Below are 19,317 nucleotides of genomic sequence, written 5' to 3'. Positions count from 1 at the left end.
TAATATAGCCTTGCATTTACGAACATTCAGTGTCAATAACTAGTCATCACACCAAGAGGAAACGCTGTTTATGTCAGTTTGAAGTGTAGAGCAGTCATTAGGATTAGTTATTTCAGTGTTAATTGAACAATTGTCTGTGAATAGCCGGATGGGGGAAGAGGTGTTGTTAGGTAGATCGTAAATGTATATTAGGAAATGAAGTGGACCTAACACAGAGCCTTGTGATACACCGGAAGATACAGGGCATGCAGGTGAGTTGTAGTTTTTAGTAGAAACGCACTGTGTTCGATTAAGCAAAAATTTTTCCATCCGTCTTAGAATTGCATAACCAATATTAGGTTAGCTTAATTTTAATAATAGAAGACGGTGAGAAACGTTATCAAAGCCTTTTTTGAAGTCGAGAAAGATGCAGTCAATGAAAGATCCGCGGTCCGTGACAGAAAATAGGTCATTCGTAAGCAGTACAAGTTGGGTTTCACAAGAACGATACTTGCTTAAGCAAGGCTGATGTTTGTTGAAGAAGTTATCAGATTCAAGAAACGTTATAAGATGGGAATAGATGACATGCTCGAAATGTTTCAAGGACACTAGTTAGCGTGATTGGTCGGTAGTTGGTGGGTTGTGTAGTGTTACGTTGCTTCGGTATTGAAGCCACTTTCCCCGCCTTCCAATCACCTGGCAGCATCGAACACTCCAGTGACTCAGTGAAGACTTTAGACAACAATATTGACGAATACGTTGCAGTATATTTCAAAAACTGTGATGTGATTCCATAGATACCAGGTGATGCGGATGATTTCAAGTTTTGAATGAGCTTTGCTCTGCCCTCCCAATCGACGAAGACCGGGTCCATTAATGGAAAGTATACATAGCAAAAACTTGGTGTACTGCAGTTACATCCTCCGAAAAAGACTGCAGGAAAACACTTTGCAATACTATAAAGCATTCATTCGCCGGAATAATATTACCTCGGTCGTCGCAAGGAGTAATAGCTTTTTCTTTGGATCCATTGATTATTTCCCAACATTTACGCGGGTTAGTTTGAAGCAGCGAAGGAAGCGTTATGGAAAAGAACAGATGTATGGCCTCTTTCAAAGCTGTTTATATTCCGAAACCATGCTGTTATAAAGAGACCACCTTTCGCTGTTGTTAGCTTTCAACGCCTTGCTGTACAACCACTTTTTTATTGCAAAGCCTATTTAAGGCGGATGTAAACCACGGGGAGCGATAGGCACAACAGACGGTACGGAGAGGGACAAATCTATCTACAAGCGATATTACCTTATTTTTTTACATGATCCAGTTTTTATTGACGGATGTTCTGCAACAATTCAAACCCCTACTTCTGGGGCCCTAAATGGGCCTGCAGTATTCTGCGAATTAATAACTAAATAAATTAGAAAATAATATTGCATAATAAATATTAATTATTATATTCATTAATTAACAACTTTGCCCAAGGCCTTGCTCCAATAATAGGTTATGCGTCTTTCAATCATGACAGTTCTGATGTTTTTTCTTTAGTGCTACAACTTTTCAGCCATATCGCAGAGAGCGGCGTTTTTCGTGTTTTGAAAGATTTCATAACCATGCAAAATGACAAGTGAAGGGTTTTCTTTGTAAAAACACCTTCATTCCATTACAATTCCCCCAAAAAGAGGATCGAACATGTATTATAAAGTGGTTTTCTGAACTTCTGTGAATGACGCACAAGACCGGGAGGTTCTTCTTGCGCATACCGGTGCGGAGATAATCTACGTTCATCCACTTCTTCTCCCTGCCCTCTTTGAGAGATCGTGCGTTAATGAACTCTCGCAGCCTTGCAATTCTGGACCCTTTGTTTTCCTTACCATCTGTTCCCCAGCAGGCGACCCGGCACGCCGCATTTACGCTTCTAGCGACTATAAATATTATTACAAAGCAGCTGCCTAACCACAATATTCGTATTTTCTAAAAAAATTTTGCCCAGTGCCTACATAATATTACACGATGCATCAAAAGTAATAGCAAATTTTGGCAGCTTGTTCAGACACATGCCCATGTTTTTCAAGAACAATTATTTCCGAATCCTAATTTTGATATTTCGGAACCTGCCCACTAAAGACCTGCGCTGCGTCTTCTTTGGTGGCGTTGCAACGCGGGACGCTCCTCGGGCATACTTACCTGGTGCAGGGGTTACCCTGATCATTGAGGGGGTGCCTCCAGGGAGGACACGGGCATTGCACTGCGCCCGTGTTGGGCCCTGCCACTATCCCGTCACTGGGAGGTGGGGCACTTAATTTTTGGTAGCGGGGAACTGCGCCAGAGCGGATCCCCTTCCTTGTACAATTCCAAAGACAGACTGAATGGCGTTAGCTGCACTGGGTGTTCAAACTGTTAGGTCAGAAAGGTCATACGAGAGCGGAGCGCTGGGTACATGCCTCCGTATGTTTCATGCGTTTGCAGAGGGGCAGGTTCTGGAGCGCTTGCCCAGAGTTCCGACCCGCATGACCCATTCAGAATTCGTCCTCTTTTTGACGCCACATTCATCGTCTGAGCAAGTCACGATCTGACAAGTCCAGTCTTGCACATCCCTAACTCCTTCTCGCTGCTGCCTTTCCGAACACCGCAAAACCCAAGTTCACCCCCTTACAGCTCGGGAACGTGGGATACGTACATGGTTTAAGCGAACCATTAGTACCTCATTTTAGTCTGTCCGCTTTGCTCAGACCTCAGTACTAGAGCCCTGGCCAGTCTGCAGTGTGGTGGACAGCCGATTCTCTGCTTGTTAAGTCTGCCCAGACTCGGTTCCACCAGCAGCGAGCAGCATTATGTAATGGTTGGCGCTAGACTAGATTTTTCTGGATCCACGAGCTGCGCCATCTGCACCAGGCTCCATGTTCGGATACTTACCGCCTGAGGGGTGCATCGTAAGATTTCCGCTTTACGACATTGGCGCCTTACCCCTGATTATTCGAAAAAACCCAGGTCATTGTTTCCCCCTTTATTTTTCTGCATTTCATTATCACTTTCTTCCTTTGCACATTTTCCCACAGCAGCAATGGGCAATTCAAGTCAACAAATGCGCTAAACAGAAACAACAACGCACAGGTATTGGGTGTCGGCGGAAGCCAATAGGAGTCAACTAATTCGTAGAACTACGGAGCAAATTTGCGAGAAAGGTCCGGCAAAAAAAATTAAGTTCCTTATTTAACCGCGTGCCCTACAGTTTTCTATTCAAATTCTCGAGTTTGGGCTGCGCTCACAGACGTAGGCCTCCAAAAATGGCGGAACTACATTCCAAAAACGGGGCGACCGGCCAATTACATCACGGGAAATATCATCATCAATCCATCCCCATCAGCAAAACAACCCTCGTGCGTGATGCTCTCAACAGGAGCCAGAGGGAACAGTGGCAATATTTTCTATATCTGCACACTACTGCAAGCCAATTGGAGCACAGAAGACGAGAAGCATAATATGTTCGCTCTACTTGGTGCAAGAGCAGCCAAGAAAGTTTTCGGCTAATTCTGGGACTGCGCTCGCAAGCGATGTTCTTTTGCGAATGTGAAGTCGTTTCCACTTCTTCAACCCCGGCTACCCACCACCAATCATTGCCGAATCGTCATCCTTGTGTTACTAAAATTCCTTCTTTCCTTTCCTGTTTAGCCGTGTTTCCGCACTCCACGAGACCATAGCTTCAGTTTTGGGCAAAGAGGTCTGAAGTTGGTTGAAACTAAAATATCAGTAGAGCAGCCGGGCTTCTAAAATAAAGTGTTCCACAAAATTCTGAGAGTATTTGATGGCCAGCGTAAACAATCATATCTGATGGACGGCTTACTAATCATAATCCGGAGGGCTGGGGCCTTCAATGACAGGATTCCAGCTAGTCTGGGAGAGAGAGAGGGAACAAAAAACGTGTATATCCCAGTCACCGCCCTAAGTCCAGGTCAGCTAAACATAGGGGGCTTTGGCGCCAGGGTCTTCATAGTAGTCCAGAATGTCCTCGAAGATCTTCTGGACATGACGACAGAGAGCCTTTTTTGTGCCCCGAAAGTATATTCCGGGTAGGGGAGTCAGCCCTGTCTCCCATGACATGAAGCGCGAGAGGGAGGGGGGAGGTTCGGGGGGTGGCAGTCCCAGGACGCGCCGCAGGACGGTCAGGTTAGGGGAGCTAACCACTTGCGTATGCGGTGTAAAATGTGGTGAGATGTGAGGGCGTGGGCATGAGCCGGGTGGAAAAGAACGGTTTGGGCGTGACTGAGGCGTGGGTCTTAAGACGGGTAGGCTGGGTGGTCGAGGCAATAGGAGAGTACAGTGAATTTTCGGGGCACACGACCGCGGCGACGAATGGAAGGAAGATGGTATGAGGTTGACCAAAGCATAGACGGACCTTAAGATAGATTTTGGGAAAAAGCGTTTACACTTGCGTTTCCGTTCAAGTTGGCGTGGCAAAGGACAAAGAAGTGAAAGGTATAGCTCTTGAGAGTGTCAGTTACTAGCTTAGAAGAGGCGTGGTTGACGGCTGTATAGCGTAAATAATTTCGAATGGTGGAGTGTGAGTCTGTGAACATATAAGTTGGCCGTTCGGTGGACGTTGAGACAGCGGCATGCTCTTCGGCCAAAATGATGGAGTGCTCCTTTAAGGTAGTGGCATCTGGCGGGCAGAGGTAGGGCGTTTGTGCGTAAACCAGCAACACGTTGCGGAAGGAGGCTGCGGTTTCTGTTTTCGGAGACAAAAAAGAACGGGCGTCTGTGAAATATAGCGCTCATTCCTGTTTTTCTAGGAAGGGGGCATGCTTGGTAATGGCTCTACAGCCAGGCGGCAGCGAATGGCACGCCAGGAGGGGTTTATATTTTTAGGAAGGGGTTCTATGCGGAGACGAGGCAACGTGGTCCAAAAAGGGAATTTTGTGGGGATTTGGGGTCAGAACTAGTACAACAGTCGTTACAACTAGGCAGATAAAAGAACTCGCCCGAAAGCTTAAACATTTTTTTATGATCTACTGGCAATTAGGATCCATAAGAGTGGAAAAATATAGGACATTAGAATTGATTGGGTTTGGGCGAGTTGGTTCATATCGACTTGAAACTTCATTTTCAACGAAAAACATAGGACGTAGGAAGAAAACACGGACACAATGCTGACTATCAACTGAATTTACTAACAAAAAAGAGAACATATTTACATAAAACATCGCACAACATTTGCAAAGAACGACACTCCATCCTCCGAGATTACTCAACAGGATAATCCCGAAGAAGGTACATTTCTTTCTCTGTTAGGGCTACGGAACCTACGGCAGCTAGGGAGCTACGTGTCAGCTTTTCAATTGATAGCCACTGCCTCGACGTCTTCACGAGCGAAGCGATTGCTTTTTTCCAAGTACGTCGATATCCTTTATGTGCGCGGGGCATTTTGGGCAAGTGTAGCAATGAAATGTTGTTAATGGTTTATGTATGTTCCCGTTTTTGTTATTAAATACGTTGATAGTCAGCGTTTTGTCCCTGTTTTCTTCCTACGTCCTTTGTTTTTCGTTCAAGCGGGAGTTTCAAGTCGATATTGAATGACACGGGAATAGATTCAGTGAACTGAGAATGGGTTTGTACAGCTAAAGCATGCGTTGTCCGCAATTGGAAGTTTACCTCAAAAACCTGTAGCCATAGCGCATTAGCAGAGAAGGTCTCTGTCAAATAGATTTTCTTGAAAAGCAGATAGAAACCAGCGACACACTGAAATGCTTTCTCTTCTTGCGTACGCATACCTCCTCAAAACTGAACGCCACTCACTCATACTCACACCGAAAAATATATATTTCTTCTTCCACTCACTCACACTCACGCTCAGCAGTCTCCGTGACCACTCGCAGTCAGTTACTGTAACGCTCACCACTCGCCGTCGCCATTCGCACTCACTCTAGCCCACGCTCACCATTCGCCCTAACCCCTCGCACTGACTCAAGCTCACATTCACAACTCTTTTTCACCACTCGTACTCCCTCACGCTCACTTTTCGCCGTCACGACTCACACTTACTCGCGCTCAGGCTCATCCCTCGTCGTCATCCGTCACACGCGAGTGTGCCAGTGAACCTCCATGAGTCATGAAACAGAACAGCAACAATACATTACGGTGTCAGAAGTCCGTCCAAATGATATTCCTAAATTATCACACCACCAGAGAGTTAATTCTGCAATTCACAATGCCGAGAGCGCAGTGACGACATATTTCCCAAGACAAAAGCAATCGCACCAATAACAGCCATCACAGCTAGCGGCTCCTACAACGAATAGGCCAAATCGAGTACAAGCACAGTAGCGGTGCTCACCGCGGTAAGTACCGCAAATCGCGTGAGTGAATTCCCAAGTGGCGAGCGGGACTCAGCGCTCGGAAGTGGCGAGTGAGGCTCACCAGTCCCGAGTGGTGAGTGCAGCTGCGTTCCCGAGTGGTGAGTGGGGCTCGCCGCGAATGGCCCTCGCACTCGCGACTAGTGAGTACGTCTCGACGCCAGTGGCGCGTGCACACGCGAGTAGTGAGCAGGGCTCTACGTGGGTGGGGCTCCCACTCACTCGCACTCGCCAGTCGAAAACGATTGCGAGGCTCACTCACCACTCACTCATGAGTGGTGAGGGGGCGATGCGTGAGTGCACTCGTGAGGGGGCCTGCCGACCTCTGCCCGTACGCTGCTGAGACCTGCTTATTTAATTATGCACCCCGTCATCTGTGTAACGCTTGAATGTCTATAAGAGTATGTAAATATTTATTAATCTGCGGAAGTCAGCATCACAACTAACACACTGGGAAGCACGACCTTGGTGCCGAAACTTCTCAAACCCGTTCAAAAGAATGATTTGCTAAGCCGTCGCGCTCAGATGACACGGAGCCGTCTTGAATGTTGAATTTCGCTTAAGAAAAAGTAGTCTAATCCAAAAGAGATATGTACCTAGTACGCCGATTGCCTTCATTGAAGAGCAGATAATGGCAATCTGCGTCGGCCAACAATATACTACTCACAGTGCCAATTCTGCAACGCGCCCTGCACCTTGTATCACATGGTGTGGGAGTGCCAGCTTACCCCTCACTTTCCCCGATACCAAACCCCTCGATTGAGCAGTGGGAGGAAGTGCTGGCCAGCTCTATCCTCGAAGAGTAGCTTCGGCTGATCCACCGGGCTGAGGCGGCTGGACGCTCCAACGGGGTCCTAAACTGAGGAAACTGCCCGCTTGACTCCTCTCATTAAATAAAGTTTATTATCTCTCTCTCCCCAACAGGTTCTTTTTCTTCGTCTTACCTGCGTACCTTTCTGCATAGACGACAACTTTAAGGTTGGCACATTCCAATGTGGATATGGCAATTTTAATGCTTCTTTTGTGCCCGCAATGAGCATAGACTGCAACCACGCCCTGACCTTAGTTGTCTAGGCAGGCACTATGTCATCATATATTCAGGAAATGTTAAACTCCAAATTTCTCTTCGCGGGTAAAATTATTCGCAGAAACATTTTCATACTACGGAAATATTTCGATCACTTTTCACTTACGACGCGCTGGTTATTTTCTGTAGAGTCTTATTTTGGCCATAGTTAAGCTTAGGCTGAAGCTGAAGTCATACACAAGAATAACTATTGTGCGGGCTCCGGAAACCATTGCGACGAAGGCTGAGGCACAGCTAACAGCGCAGTCATTTTCTTTTAGTTATTTGTGCGGAACACAAAAGTAATTCATTTTCTCCTTCACGGTAGGACTCGCAGATTGGCTACAGCCATGTGGGATAATATATTTGCTGTAGAATAGCGCTTGTGACAACTGTAAAAAGCTGCGTTTTTTAGCAGACGAAGCATCTTCTTTTGCCAGAAGTATATCTACAACCGCACGTAGACCAAACGAAAAGCATCTAGACATGCAAACTTGTTTACTGCCCGTAATGCGAAAAAAAAGAGTTACTGAGAAATCGTCCTCTCACCAGAAGTTCTGTTATCGCTCAAGAGCCACGCCTACATCTTCCGTTTAAAAAGCTGCCCACATGACGCCTCCGTATCAAGAATCATTAGCGGAAAAAAATTATTCTATTGATATATATTTTGGCATGAAACCAAGTACGATAATTCCTTCTATTAGAGCTGAATAACACCCCCACTTTGTTACGGGAACAACCTGTATAAAGAAATATACAGGATGCTAGTCCGGTTACATTGCCCAAACGTTTGTACATTTATACATAATTTCAGTGCTTACCTTAGGGGAAACATGCCGTGTGTTTGTGTTGTGTCCAAAAACATAAATAAGGTGTCTTCTTCGGGTACCAAGCTATGGTTTTTTGCATTGGGCCACATGCCTACCTATGCACGCTGTAATAACAGTGTGGGTGCCGTTCTTCGATCGTCCATAACAATTCTTCTCAGGCGCTTGAGTTATGCCATCTTTCTTGCAATTCCTAAATAGCGAGAGTGAGGACTCTGAGTAGCTCAAGTTTGACGTTTTCTCACATGTATACTTAGCCATGAAACTGGCTGCGCAAGGTGAAATCTTGCCAGCATCAAGCCAGGCTTCTAGTTCTCCAGTGGCTTTAATGATTGGCGTGTAGGCAGCAACACTACGATAAGCCGAAAATTTAGTATGAACATAGTTCAGAACAAGATGCCTATCATTCGTGCGCACAGCGCGATTTTGCTTGAAGTACTGCTCAACGTCACTCTAGGTTGCAGTGAATGCACAAGGTACGTGCTGATTAGAGAGAAGATAGCGATTCCAGTACTGAATTTTTCGCATTGATCTAGGGAAGAATTCAAACGAAGAATTATCCAAACCACTGCAGTGAAAGATAGCAATTGCAGAAATACCACAAAGAATGACATCCAAGTGGGAGCGAAGGATGGCGGCATCAAGACAGTGGTAGGAACAAAAATGCATATGCTCATGCGAGGGATACCTCCATACGCGTAGTAGAAAAGTAGAAGCACGGAGAGGCGCAGTTTACGCAATGGTTGCTCATAATAAGGTCTACTTTATGGTTCAAAAACAACATATCGGTGTCCTAAGGGTCACTGCAGCGCATTATTATGAAATTATGAAATGGTAAGCATCCATCAAAGTACGTTCGTTGTTAGGTAGGTCAACATGACAAATTTTGCCCGGCCCATCAACTTTTGCGTAGTAAGTTCAATTCCGCATAGGGTGTTTCCCGCGGCAGCAGCTGATCGTCCAAGATGTCGCTAACAGTTTTAACCAGCTGGCGGATGTTATAGGTCGTGCATGGCTTGGATGGCCCATTTATTTCTCGCTGGTTTAGAGAAGCAACTTGACGGCAGTGGCGTCCTAAGTTGTCAACAATATCTTTATGTCTTTTCACTGAAGATATGCATTACACATTTGCGTGATACTTTTGAAATTTTATAATGTCCGGAAAAAATGGTAGGAGCATCGTTGTGCAAAGGTAGGAAAACAACGCTGGGTCTTGCAAGTTGCTCATCTCGAATCACAAACTTAACAAGGGGGCTGTAACATTTCAGCTTTCCTAGGGATGGCCACAAAGTCACTAAAACTGTCCAATGCTCCAAGAAATGTCCGAGGATATTTACTTCAACAGGAGTTTCTAATTGTACCACTTTTGATACAGTCTTGGTCAGGAACTTGAGGACTGCAAGCGGCAAACGTGTAATAATACCTGGAACTGTCGTTGCATGAATAAAGAGCACAAAACGGGGTCACCAATTTGCAGGGCTACTGCTTCTTGCCATCTGTCTGGTCAGGCGCACACGAAATGCATCGCAGACACTGCGAATGGCCTATGGCCTTACGGCCACATAGCCACAAAACTTAGGTCTAGTTGAACCTATTCAGTATTCCAAAACCGGGACTCCTTTCATGGCATGAGTTTATGCTTTCCTACGAATGTTACACTGTTGCCTGACTCTTATGCCTGCACGCACTAATCTCCCTCCTGTTGCCTTTGCTTATCCAGTTTTTTTTTCGCTTTCTTCGACGCTCACTCAGTGTGTTACATACTAAAATTAATGTCTTTTGAAGCAAAACAGATGCTGTTGAAAGGTTCTAAGATGCGTCCAGGCTTCCCATTAAAGGGGGCAACCCATATTTCGGGATAGGCTAATGTACGAGACTATCTTTTATATTATATTTCTGAATATTTTATTGTCTTCCACAGCTCAAACTAACGAACTTCCGCGAGAGCGAAGGCCTTGGGTGTGTCAAAACGGTGCGTTTGCCTTTTACCTTAGGAATAACCAGGAAAACACTTTTATTGCTTTATGTGAACAATATTGAAGTATCTAAGTTATGGAGCCAAATCCGGCAATTCAGTTTTTTTGTGGCTTGTATCAACTGAGTGTCATTTGCCTGAAATTCTGCTTCGTTTTCCATGAGCCCATTTTTATCCTCCGCAAATGCTTTATGTGCCGTGCCTGCTGGATCTATAATACATCGATATTTGAAAGAAATCCAATGCCCCTACTGATAGCGCACAAAGGGAACTAATTCTGTCGGTCTCGCTGTTCTGATATCCTCGCCTCCACCCTCCTGTATAACGGGCACAAAAGACCGACGGCTGGGATTGTGGCGTGGCCCGCGGGCCCAATAGGTCTCCCTTGAGCAAATAAAAAGTGTGTTTACAACTATCTTACATTCAGTTGCCTGCTCAGAGGCACATATGGCTGTTACTAGCGCGGTTTATTTCTGCCACGAGGCACATGAACGTGTGGGCAAAAGGCTGGAGTGACAGATAAAACGCAGGGCAAACCCGCAAACACACGTTAGAAGCAGTGTAAGTAGCTCCTAGCTCCTTTCAGTATGCCCGTGTGCGCCATGCCTGCGCACGGCGGACGGGTTCCCTGGGTTTTGTAATACCTGTCAAGTTGCATGTGAACGAGCAGCGAACGTCATTGCCCTTTCTCTAAATATAATAGCTTGCTTATCAACTGGTCATAAGACACAAGACAGGCACATGTACGTTAGATTGCATCCGTGGCTCCCTTTTCATGTAAACAAGCGGAAAAATTGTCACCATGCCCTCATCTGTCGCATCTGACGACGACACAATGACGGGGAGTCTCCAACAACCCCCTTGTGGTCCTTTTCAGTTGACCACAGCGTTAAACAAAGGAGTCTGACGGCCGCATTGTTTTTCGGAAACATTTTCTAGTATCAATGCTCGGTCCGAAACACATTTTTGAGAACCAAAACTTGTTGGGTGCGCTACGGAGTGTGGGATTACAGCGGCCTGTACTTTTGCTTATCTCACGCAGTCTAATAAGATTCCATTCGGAACATTTAAAGTATATTTCCAGCCCAAGGTGCGAAGCAACATTGTTTAAAAGGTATTTAACCACTAGTTGGCACGGAGAGAAGGGGGGCTGATAGGAAACCCTGCCTCGGTGCTGACCTGGACGAAAGCGACGCGGCTGACAGCGTGACACTGTAATTGCCATTTTAGCTACTTGAGCATATTTCGTGAATATGTAAATGAACCAGTACGCATATCCGGATAGAAAAATAGTCGGTTCATCGCCTTCCTTTTCAGCATCGCCTTCCTTTTCAGCATCAGCAACTACGCTTACGTAACTCCGTTTCGGCTGCACATGAACTTTATATGCAAGGTCTACACCAGGAGCTGTCCCAAACCATTGCCATCTAACGGACGCGGCGTCTATGTCAACTTGAGCAGGCATAAAGTACTCAATATAGACCACAACCTGGGTCCTAATGTGTTTTAATAAAACGCTCGTTCGTTCTGCGAGGGAAGGAAGTCTTCTTGGTGGTTTGAGTACCAAAGTGAAAGCACGAGTATTAAAAGTCCGCCCATGTTCCTCCTACGCATCACAGCCTTTAGCCTTATGCAATATCGTTAGAAAGGAAATTGCTGATCCCACGTGTAAAACGGAATAAAGGGGCGCTATTTTCCTGGAGGTTTAGGACTGTTCTACTTTTCACTTTTTGCTAGGCGTTCTTGTGGTATCCGCAGACTCTCAAGGGCAGCATAATACTATCACTTATCGCAGCACAGTTTTTCGAGGTGCCTCTTTGTGTCCTTTCTAAAACTACGACCGGACATGCTCACAACGAAGCTCGGCCCACTCCTCCATTTGGAACATCTGTTGAGCTGTGTGTCCTTTGGCTCTTCGCTTAATAGAGACCTAATACATCCTGCGAGTGGGAAATGTCAAAACATAGTTCGAATCCCGACAACTTGCTCTCAAATTTTCGTCCCCACAAGAAACCTCACTACATTGGATTGGATCGAATGGGGCTCTTCATTGTCAAGTGCAGCAGAAGTTTATTAGCAATATTGACAGCTGAAACAACGTTTGGATGGTGTTAGCTCAGGCGCGTGAGTGAATAGGCTCGGAGTAGCCTACTTGATAAATAGTACTGTTGCTCCCTTAAGTGAGACACCGAACACACTGAAGCTCGGAAGATGATAAGGTACTTAAGCTTGCGACGTTTTTGTCCTAAAGTGTAAATGTGCTCAAACGCGCTGTGACAGCTGTCTACTGGCACTATACTCCTACTTATCAACCGATCATTTTTAGTTCTAAACTGGATCAATTTTGTAGATGTGTATAAAATTTTGATGTAAAATATTGTAGAGAAGCATGGAAACTTTCGCTAAGTTCTGAGTCCTTTGAAGAGCAATGGGTGTGGGATTTCAACATAATTAATTCTGGAGGCTTCACAAGCTGTATCTACCCCTTAGCTCATCATTTTCCGCGTTTGTTGTCCCCTAAAGGGACAATTAGGAGCTCTCATTTTTGCTTCCTCTAGAAGTGACCTACAGGCAGACGCTTCGCGTGCGGCTCGTTGCCGTTCTGTTTATCACGCCACGTCCAGTAAGTACCTAGTCTCATCTGCCTACATTTCCCTTCTCCTTATTCTTCCGGATTTATCATGCATGTCATTGGTAACTGCACCGACAGGAGCGAACCTTTTCCCCATACACACAGATACACAAATTTTGTTCACTTGCATTTACGAGCCGTGTTCCTAACACTTCTATGGCTTGACGCGGCCACACTAAGCGCACGGGGCTGGGGAAGGATGCGAACACACACCAGTATTCCAGATTTATCAACCCGCAAGCAAAATGGAGCTTCGAATGAATAACCCGAACAAGCTAAAAGACATTCTTGGATAAAACCAGCGCGAACTCAGACGAAGACGAAGGAAGTGTACCACAAGGACAGCCACTGGTCTAACAACGAAATTTTAATATCAGAAAGGGTGAATATAAATACTGAACACAAAGAATAAAGTAATAAAAAGACAGTGCACGTGATCGAAACAAGTTTTCAAAGGTCACGTTGATACCACAAGTAGATGTACGCATGTTACAATCAAGGCACACGCAGATACGCAATCTCTTTAGGATGGAGCAACTCGCGAGCCGATACATACTCCCGACTTCTGCGTGTACACTGGTAAACAACCAAAGAGTTTAAATAAAAAGTCAAAAGTTCCAAGAAAGCTGGAACAGGTATGCTGCTTACATTTTTAAATGTCATTTCCTCGTTATCATTCGTAATGCACTGCTTCACAGCGGGCAAAAGATCGGCATGGGGAAGCGAATAGAACAGATCTTCCACATCTATGCTAATAGCAGAGTATTGAGAAAGGTGATTCGTTTCCAAATACGTGACTACAGCATGGGAATTTGAGACAAGGAAGAGATTATCAACGTGCAAAGTGGAAAGACACTTCTGTAAAAACCCAAATACACAGTACGGCCACGTCTGTCGCTCGGTAACAATTGAAAGGTCCTGTATCATCCCATCTTTGTTCGCATTGCGCTAAGTGCAGCCAATGTGAACCTAATTTTCCTACCACTAACATTTTATTTAGGCACCGTAATCAAACAACCCGCGAAGTCATGGAGGCATTCCACATAGCAGCAGGAGGTGATAAGTGTGTAAGCCAAACAAGCATGTGTCTCCATAATAAAGAGATTGCGTATCTGCGTGTGCCTTGATTGTAACATGCGTACATCTACTTGTGGTATCAACGTGACCTTTGCAAACTTGTTTCGCCTATGCCCATTCTTTTTATTACTTTATTGTTTGTGTTCAGTATTTATATACACCCTTTCTGATATTAAAATTTAGTTGTTAGACCAGCGGCTGTCCTTGTGGTACACTTCCTTCGTCTTCGTCTGAGTTCGCGCTCGTTTTATCCAAGAATGTTTTTTCAACTATCCCAGCTTGCAACCTCTCTGAAGCTAAAAGAATGGTGTATTAGTTGCTTGGTGAGTGAACATAGCAAGGTTCATAGTCAATTTTATCTCTTAAAGGGCGTCATTACAATGCTCCACAGGAAACATTTCTGATGCCATCGCTAAAAAAATACCAGTGCAACCGCGTGACTTTAAATGAAACATAGCAAGAAGTTACTGTTCTGCATGAATTCGTGCCCCGTCTTCTGGGGCCCTTAAATGAACCTGCACTCTTTTGTAAATAAAAAAATAATAGGCATCTTTGCCCAACGATTTGCTTCTCAGGAGGTTTGTGCGTCTTTCATTCATGCCCGTTCCGATATTTTTTCTTCAGTGCAAAAACCTTTCGGCCATACCGCAGCGAGCGAAGTTTTTCGTGTTTTGAAAGCCGTTTATTGTTTTACTAGGTACCGTGCATGTAAAGTAAAAATTGAAGGGTTTTTTTTTTAAAAAACACCTACAATCGGTTACAATTCCCCCTTACAAAGGATAGAACATGTTTTAAGGAGTCGTTCTCTGAACTTATGTCAATGTAGAACATGTCCGGGAGATTCCGCTTGTTTTTACCGGTGCAGATATTGCATGCGTTCATCCACTTCTCGTCTCTGCGCTCATTTCAGAGACCGTGCCTCCATAAACTATCGTAGCTTTACAATTCCAAATCCCTTATTTTCCTTCCCATCTGTTCGCCAGCGAGCGACCCGGCACGCCGCATTCACGCCTCTAGCGACTATAAATATTATTATAAGGCAGCTGCCTATCCAAAATTTTTATGCCTTCTAAAAATTTATTGACCAGTGCTTGTACATTATTGCATGATGCATGAAAAGTAATAGCGAATTTTGGCAGATTTTCCAGACACATGCCCATGTTTTTAAAGAACAAATATTTCTAAAGCCTAATTTTGATGTTCCCGCCACCTGCCCACTGGAGCCCAGCGGTGCGCCTTCCTTGGTGGCGTTGCGACGCGGGTCGCTCCCCCGGCATACTTACCTGGTGCAGGGGTTACCCTGATCATTGAGGGGGTGCCTCCAGGGAGGACACGGGCATTGCACTGCGCCCGTGTTGGGCCCTGCCACTATCCCGTCACTGGGAGGTGGGGCACTTAATTTTTGGTAGCGGGGAACTGCGCCAGAGCGGATCCCCTTCCTTCTACAATTCCAAAGACAGACTGGTCAGCGTTAGCTGCGCCGAGCCTTGATCCGTGAGGTCAGAAAGGTCATTCTACAGCGGAGTGGTCGGTTCATGCCTCTGTATGTTTCATGCGTTCGCAGAAGGGCAGGTTCTGGAGGGCTTGCCCAGGGTTCCGACCCGCATGACCTATTCAGAATTCCTCCTCTATTTTGAGTACTATTTCGATGTTTCAGCAAGTCCTGATCAGTCAAGCCCAGTCCTGGCACGCCCCTAACTCCTTCTCGTTGTTGCCTTTCAGAATACCTCAAAATCCAAGTTTACCCCCCTGCAGTTTGAGTACGGGCGTTAGGTACCTGTCTTTAGCACATCGAGTGCACCTGAATTTATCGGTCTGCTTTACTCAGTGGCCTGGACTTAAGCCCTGACCACTCTGCTGTGCGAAGTACACCCGAATCACTGCGAGCTTGGGCCTGTCCGGAACCATACGCACCAGAAGCCGCCGCCGTCGAGCGATTCGGAGTGCTCGACGAGTTACTTCTGGATCTACCAGCTCTGCCTACGGGCACCACGCTCCCCGTTGTGGTACATGCCGCCTGAGGGATATATGGGGAAATTTCGCCAGTGCGACATTGGCGCAGCACGCGCTTTGTTACTCCCTTTCTCTCTTGTTTCCTCCCTCTCACTTTGCTACCCCATTTCTTGCTTCGATTTTCTTTTTTTTCTTTCTTTTTCCAATTTAAAGCAACCTGAATGGGAAATTCAAAGAAATAAAGACGTAAAACACAAGCAACAACGCACGGTTACTGGTTGTCGGCGGAAGCTTAATGGAGCCAAAAATATCGGAGACCTAAAGAAAAAACTTGCGATAAACAGCCGAGGAGAAGAAAACGTGCTTTGTTTTTCTTAGCCCCGTGATCTCCAGATTTTATTAACGAGGTCCGAACTGCGGCGGCGTTGACAGACGAAAGTCTTCAACAACGGCGCAGCTACAGTCTAAAGCATGGGCATTCGGCCATTTAAATTATCTAAAATAACCCTAGCAACCACCACCCCCCCCCCCCCAAACAACTCATCCCCAGCACCTGCTTCTGCGCATGTTTTGCTCAACAGGACCCATCCGAACATTGGGCACCTACTCTGAACGCGCAAGCGGAGCGGAACTTTTTTAAGACAGCCAGCATGACCTGTTCACTCTAGTGCCCCTGAATCCCGCAAGCACAACCAAGCCTGTTTTCCCCTCTTTGTAGAGTTCATCTCGCCAGTAGCGTCCATGAAGAATAGTACAATTGTTTCGCTTTGTTTTCCCCGCCGCCCATCTAGGCCGGGTCACCAACCTTGCATTACTAAAGTTCTTCCTTAATTCCTTCCTTCCTTCCCTTCTTATTTAGCGGTTTCTTATCACTCCGCGACGCTATTGCGTGAATTTTGTGCAAGGACACCTGGCGTTAGTTGGTCCGTAGGCCGGGCAGCCCTTTAAGATGAGGTCTTCCACCACATTCTGACGTTGTGTGATGGCCTGTATGATAAGTTATTTCAGAAGGAGGGCTTAGTAATGAGCACCAGGAAATTCGCTCGACATATCAGTTCGTTACGAGATTGACAGAAAACTATGTTATAAAATACACTCAGCAAGAGTCCCTGCGTTAGTTTTAATGGGTTCAGAGCGTCACACCGGGATAACACCCTGGCCTCCCCTAGGCTACACACTTCTAGGCGGCACAGTCAAGGTTATCCACCATTTCAAGGGTGCAGTTGTGCAAGTGGTGGTGAGATATTTGGGCTTGCGCTCCGACAGAAACAATAGGGCTTGTCCATAGGGTGTACTGAAGTAAGGCAGATGAGATGGTGCAATACGGCATAGCATCACTGTAGATTTCGGGCGCTTAATGGCCTGATGCCAGCTCGTCTCGGGTCGAAACCGTCTGAGCTTGTGGACTGAATTAGCGTCTCGGGTGGGGCCAGTTGGTTCATTCTTAACATACAAAACAGCACAAAAAACGAAAACTAAGAAGGAAGGGCACCGACGAACGCTGACAAACAACTGAGCGTAACTTATTGCAGCTTGCTTATAAATACGCTTGTCACGCACACACATAAAAATAATACAACAAAAACAGAGTCTGTTCACAATAATAAGATAGGCGTAATCATGTCGTGTCATTTCTACACTCCCACGTTTAGCCTTTCAAGTAACTTATCTCTTTTACTGTTATTGCCACCGACGGCTTACTGACGCATTTTTCTTCCTTCTTAGCAGCTTCGAACACTTCGTATATCTCCCTCGTTTCTGTATCTCTGTTGCTCTTCAGAATGGCGTGACTGCACTATGGAGCGCCCTGCTTCACTCGTGCCCCGACGAAGCTCCAACAAGTTTTTAAACCCAGGTGAAGCGTTTGAGGGCGGCCAGTTTCCCATAGGGATTCCTTACGGCGGTAGCAGAAAGGCTCCTAGCAAAATTAACGGGACGGAGGACTAGAAGGCATGAGGAGCTCGAGCTTGTCAAGAAGAAAGTCGCGGTTATACCGTATGTTTATGGCGTATCCCATCGGCTCAAGAAAGTCGGAAACCCGGTGGGCGTAAAGGTCCTGTTCTCAACGAAAAGTAAGTTGAGTAACTCATGCAGTAAAGTGAATGCTGAGTCGCAAAATGAAGAACGAAAAACGTGCACCAAGAATCATGCCACGCGCTTCACGGCGTGCACCAAAGAAGTCGTATACGACATTCCACTTCGTTGCGGTCGCTCGTACATCGGGCACACTGGAAGACGCGTGAATGTTTGGCTGCGTGAACACGCCAACTCACTGAAGACACGCATGGGAAGCAACCTCGCAGTTCATTGCACATCATGCGGCTGTGTTCCACGTCTAGACGACTGCGCCATTCTGAAGAGTTACAGAGATGCAGACACGAGGGAGATATACAAAGCGTTCGAAATTGCTAAGGAAAAAAAATTTGTCAGTAAGCCGTCGGTGGCATGAACAATAAAAGAGATAATATTACTTCAAAGGGCAAACGTGGGAGTGTAGAAATGACACGATGTGATTACGTCTGTCTTATGATTGTAAGAATCCTCGGTTTTTATTTGTATTATTTTTATTTTTTGTGTGTGACAGGCGTATTTATAAGCAAGCTGCAATAAATAACGCTCAATTTTTTGTCAGCGCTCGTCTGTGCCCTTCTTTCTAAGTCCTCGTTTTTTTGCGCTGTTTTGTATGTTCTGAGCTTGTGGCCTATGTGTGCGGCGGCCTGTTGGAGTTTCATGGAGGCGTCTAGTGGTTAAAAATTACTTATTTGTCTATAATGAGATTGGATGTCCGGATATAGGAGGATTGTTGGTTGTGGTGCACACGGGTAAAGCTGTGAGTGTTTCCTCGAAGGAGGTGCAGTCTGGTGATTTTGGCAGTGCACCTGTTCGCGCTAGCAAAATTGCTTTATTAACTAGAAAAAAATTGTTGGAGTGGGGAGATTCTATATCATGCGTCAGCGTGCTACTCATCCGGATATCGGCGGGACGGAGGCGAGAATCAGTGTGCGCCATGATTGACCCGATTCCACGAAAGAGACCTCGCAGGCGGACACTGCAGCCATTACTGTACCGACTTAAAATCCCTCTCAAGGCATGAGACTGCATAAGTAATGCAGGAAGCTCACACTAACGCGTAAGACTTTAAGGTAGCCAAGCTGCACGCAACCTTCACGACCATCATGATGGTATAAGTCCACGATTTAAGAGGGGGTCTTCTTCCACGAACGAACGAACTGAACACGCACACTTAAACTAGGCGCAGCAGGTGCAACGTGTGCACTCTCACTTGTTCTGGCTCAAGCAGGTGGCGTGATTCCTTCCCACAGCCGAGGCCGAGAGAGTAAGCCTTTTGACTCTCAATATTGACTCACGGTCGTTGCCGAATGCTTTGTGGCCAATGTTGTCCAATTTCTATAAGTGGGTATGCTTAGCTCTACGAACGTGCAGAAGAGGCACAAATGCAT

At 45.8% G+C, this 19,317-nt stretch overlaps 2 non-coding genes across 2 annotated transcripts; both read left to right on the top strand.

The window, feature by feature from the left end:
* The first annotated feature begins 2,155 nt into the window (after positions 1 to 2,155).
* On the top strand, positions 2,156 to 2,317 carry LOC144171230 (U1 spliceosomal RNA). The gene has a single exon (XR_013322904.1). It is a non-coding gene; the product is annotated as a U1 spliceosomal RNA (small nuclear RNA).
* A 12,861-nt stretch (positions 2,318 to 15,178) lies between these two features.
* On the top strand, positions 15,179 to 15,340 carry LOC144171229 (U1 spliceosomal RNA). Its single transcript, XR_013322903.1, has one exon. It is a non-coding gene; the product is annotated as a U1 spliceosomal RNA (small nuclear RNA).
* Positions 15,341 to 19,317: the final 3,977 nt, after the last annotated feature.

This window comes from Haemaphysalis longicornis, unplaced genomic scaffold, assembly GCF_048455015.1.
Source record: "Haemaphysalis longicornis isolate Haplotype H1 unplaced genomic scaffold, Haemaphysalis longicornis Haplotype H1 scaffold_2, whole genome shotgun sequence".
NCBI lineage: Eukaryota > Metazoa > Arthropoda > Arachnida > Ixodida > Ixodidae > Haemaphysalis > Haemaphysalis longicornis.
This window is presented reverse-complemented; position numbering and strand designations above follow the sequence as displayed.